This window comes from Vespa mandarinia, chromosome 9 (genome assembly GCF_050613455.1).
Source record: "Vespa mandarinia isolate Hongniang chromosome 9, ASM5061345v1, whole genome shotgun sequence".
In the NCBI taxonomy this organism is placed as follows: domain Eukaryota; kingdom Metazoa; phylum Arthropoda; class Insecta; order Hymenoptera; family Vespidae; genus Vespa; species Vespa mandarinia.
The window spans coordinates 2,406,089-2,411,462 of record NC_140818.1 but is presented as its reverse complement, the minus strand read 5'-3'; positions in this window follow the sequence as shown (position 1 = coordinate 2,411,462).

The window sequence follows — 5,374 nt, the reverse complement described above, 5'->3', positions numbered from 1 at the left end:
TATATCTCTCTCTATCTCTCTTTTTGGTTCGATCTTCGACGGTCCACACTTCCGGTTTCAATGTCACTTTTCGTAGGGCACTTTGTACTGTCCAACGGGAGGCGAATAAGAGACAGAGAGAGAATAAACGCCGCGCGACTTGCCGAGGCGTCGATGGAGAGATAACTACATCACTATCGCGAACTGAGGGGTCAGTTGGCCGCACGCTCGACCAAGTACGTCTGTCAATCTGCTCGAGAATCACCGAGCTTGTATCGTCCTCGTACGACGGATTGACGAGGTACATATCAATACACATATGTATATATGGACAAATATATATATATATATATATATATATATATATATATATATATATATACATATATATACATACATACATACATAAAAACGTACATATATATATACTTACATAATAAATATATATATATGCATACATATATACATAATAAATGTATATATGTGTGTGTATATATATATGTATATATATGTATGTATGTATGTTTATATGTATATGAACCGGGGATTACAAAAGTGGTCTAACAATAGGTCACATATATGTATTTATTTTTTTTTGGATACATTTTGACATTTATTTTCCGTAAATTATTTAAAATTTATTTTTTTACAAGGAGACAAACAGAAAAAATAATTGGGTGCATTTATTTAAAAAAAAGAAGAAAAGAAAGAATGAAAACGAAATTATTTATATAATTTAAATTTTTTTTTTAAATTTAAGATATGTGTCTAACTGTGATAAAATATATATATATCTTTTGTAATATCTCTCAAATGACTTAGACTATTTTCATAATCAGCAGCTTATATGTAAAGAAAAAAAAAAAGGAAAAGTATTATTTTTATGGATTAGTATATTTCTTTCTAATCTCTCCGTTGAATTAATCGAAAAAAAACTCGTGACTTCTATGTATATTATATATATGTATATTATATATATATATATTATATATATAATAGCACAGTATTGAGCTGGCCAATAGATACATATGTCTAATTATTCAAGTCTTTTCGGACGAGAAACATATATGTGTACAATATAATTACATTGTTCATTATTCGTATATAAATACATAAACATATATGTATATCTTCTCATGATACTTAATGATCCTAATTTTTAATCTATGTTTACTTTACTTATCTATACATAAATGAAAGCACGTACATACATCGATACATTTTTATATTAAAAAAAAAAAATACCAGGAAATAAAGAAACATATGATTAGATGTGTAATCATACACCAATAAACGAATTATAGTCATACAACGTTAAATCGCAAAAAAAAAAGAAGAACACAATATTCTCCTCATTCGTTTGAAAAGAATTACAAATCACATTCTAATTATCTAAATCGTAGTATATATGACGTGGATTATTCTCTATTAAAAAAAAAAAAGAAAAAAAAATAGAAAAAAAGAAAGAAAGAATTCAAAAAGAAAAATTAAAATGTTGCATTCGCAAAAGAAATGTGCAGGTCATTGACAGAAACTATTTCCACGTGCTATCTCTATGGTAAGTATGCATCAAGAAAGTGCATATGTATATACATATAGACATATATACTGGAGAATGTAATACTTACATATTTCTATGTATCCATGTATTTGTCTACACATGTAATACACGTTCTATACGTCATGTTACGTTTAATATCGACTGTAATTTGCATAAAGCAAACAATAGAAATTTTTTTTCTACTTTTATTTTTATTTCTCTCTCTCTCTCTCTCTCTCTCTCTCTCTCTCTCTCTTTTTATTTATCTATCTATCTCACATTCACATTCACAGTTGCTTAATAATGAGAAAAAAAACAAATATGTAGATAATATTGTTATATTAAAAATAAAAATTTTTAATTATTTTCTTTCGTCTAATCGACATCGTAAACATAACTTCTTTTTTTACAAGAATCAAACAAAACTTCTTAACTGATTTCGAAAATATTTTTCAAAATTTTATAGGCTAATATATTTTCTTTCTTTTTTATTTTTCAGATTGTAAAAAAGTTTCCAGTCTCGCAGTTTTACGATCTGAGGAAAACAAAAAAAAAGAAATAAATCTAAAAAATCTACAATAAAGAAAAAAAATAAATAACCTTTCGAAAATCAAATAAGAACTATAGACTCATTCTATAGACAGACGTGAAACTTCTATTTCAATTAATTGCAATATAATATCTAATACAAATTAATCGATTAGTTTTTAAATGTTACAATCGAACAAAAAAATTCGCGATATATGATTATTACCATCAATTATTAATGGGTTTTTGTAATAAATAAATTTAATTTAAAAAAAAAAGAATATTGACTGTGATTGTGTGTTTGTCATCGAAATGGTTTTATGTATATTAATATTATTTTATATTAATATTATTAGCAAAGTTTCACTTTATTAATAATAATAATAATAATAATAATAATAATAATAATAATAATAACAACGTTTAAAAACATTTTCTCGAATTCACTCTTGAATAAGAATGAAATAAAAAGGAGGGTCGAGGAGGATTATGGGGATGGGATGGACGGAGAAAGGGTGAAGGGCTAAACCTCCGTACCTCTGCGCCCTGTTCAACTGAAATTACTGTAGAAGACTTTATCCACTTTAGTCAGAGCGACCGTCAGGGCAATCATCCTATTGGCGTACCATAGTATCATGAATGACGGTAAGAAAAGCTACCCAGACCACGGGTGGCCACATGAGTTCCCCTGAAATATTGCGCTCGGCCGATTCTCTCTCATTCGAATTTCCCACGGTCCATTTCGCTCGAGAGAAACAATACCATACGATGATAAATCTTATCGATATATCGTTCTAATAACTTCATTTATATATCTAATTGAAGTGAGAAAAAGACAATGAAAAAGAAACAAATTAATAATTATAATAATAATAATAACAATAATAATAATAATAATAATAATAATAATAATAATAATAATAATAATAATAATAGTAATAATAATAATAATAATAATAATAATAATAATAATAATAATAATAATAATAATAATAATAATAATAATAATAATAATAATAATAATAATAATAATAATAATAATAATAATAATAATAATAATAATAATAATAATAATAATAATAATAATAATGATCTTACGTCGGACATCTTTCTGTCGTGTATAGAAAAAAAAAAAAGAATTGAATAAAAATAATATTAATGTTTGTCGAATTTCGTTTTTTTTTACATATGATAACATATAATAAATCTGATTCGAAATATTTCAATAAACATTATTTGTATTACGTTAATATCTAACAATTTTGTCAACGACGATACAATGAAACTTTTGGCAGTGTTACATAAAAAAAGAAAAAAAAAGAAACCAAAAAATATTAACATAGAGATAATTAATTTATCTGAAATAATAAATCTAATCTGAAAATTTCGAATGAACAAATATTTTCTATCGGACGACTTAAAGTTCGAAGGAAAAAAGAAAGAAAATTAATAAAATCGAAAAGAGGAAACTCTTCTTTTATCTCCACTGGTTAGATATATCTATAGATTGATAAAAAAAGAAAAGAAAAGAAAAAAAAACAAAAAGAAAAAATTAATCCAATGATCTCGAAGAATCGAATAACGTAGGATTCTCCCCTCGTGCGATAGTCGAACGTGCTTTAAGAAGCAACGACGACAGTGAGATAATGACCCAATTAGATGTCATCTACACGTGAGTCAGATCGCCAATTTATCCATGTCCGGTTACGGTGTTCTAATGTATCTCGGTTTGTACGTCTCTCCGAGTTTGGTATAGAATGGTAAGAAAAGAGAGAGAGAGAGAGAGAGAGAGAGAGAGAGAGAAGGAGAGAGAGAAAATACATCATTAGGTAGCTTTAATCGTGCAATCATTGCAAAGCTGCACCTGCGTGCTATATTTTAAAAGAATCGCAATGAGATTGTCGATGTACGAGGTACCTAAGTAATACATAGTACATATATATATATATATATGTATATATACGTGATTTAAGTGTTTCTTCTTCACTTTCTTTCTTTTTCTTCTCTTTTCTGTTTTTTTTTTTTTTTTTAATTTCATTAGCTTTAAAATCTATGATAGAAAGAAATAGAAAGAAAGAAAGAAAAAAAAAAGAAAAAAGAAAAAGAAAAGATTTTGGAAGTGATCGTAGCAAGTAAGAAAATCGTTGGCATACCATGAGAGAACTCAGGAATTTCATCGGCTGTAGTCGTTGCATGCTCTCGAGTTGAGAAAGGGAAAGAAAGAGAGAGAGGGAAAGAGAGAGAGAGAGAGAGAGAAAGAGAGAGAGAGAGAGGTTCATTGAGAAACGCTATGGCCTGGGGCATTCATACACGGTGAGACAAGTTCTACGGGTTTACACAGCATCTAAATGTATCTCACCGTACAAAGCGAGATCTTACTACGATAAATTTTAATTAATGATCATTTTAATTTGTCGTATTCGTTACGTCTTCTATTATTTTTATTACATACACAGTTATGTCGACTTTTTAATAATATCTTTAAGTTTCGATTAAATTTTTTATTGTATAATAATACATGGATAAGCAAATAATACGCGTGTATAAGACATTGTTCAAAACAATAATATCCGAGGATTAAATTATTGCCAGTCGGTCGTTGTTGTTATCTTTAACGAGCGACACACATGATTTCTGATATTTTCATTTTAAAAACAATGAACGACGTTATATGCTCATGTTTTTGTAAACTAAAAACCATTGCGCTATCTCGAACAATTGATTGTTACAATTGATGATCGGAAAAAATGTGAAGAAGCTATGTATAAGTTATATTATGTACTAGATATATACAAAGGGTATATAAAGAGAATTCCCTTTGTTTATATGTATATATATATTTTTTTTTTGTGTAAGATTAACATTCGTCAAGAATATATACATACAAAAACGGCACAATCATTAATAAGCGACCATCGATGTCGTTTAAAATAAATTTGTGTAATAAAGCAAATCGTATTGTTATAACTTAATTTCATTAATCTTTAATTAAATAATTAACCCTTCAAGAAAATCTTTAAAATTATTTCGATGATAAAAATAATTATATGAATTAACAAATAATAATAATTTTATCGTTATTAATTAATATTAAATATATAAATATTTAATATATATAATATACGTCATTTGTTTTAAGTATATTGATACGTAATTATATATCGAAATATTATAGAGAAACAATTTCCAGTTTTCAAGGTCACTTTTTTCTTTGTTTGTTTATTTGTTTGACTTCCCTTCTATTGATTTAATCGGTGCTATAAAATAAGTTCACAGAGTGTATATAATAAAAGAATATTTTTCTTATCTATCAATAATGATTAAGTT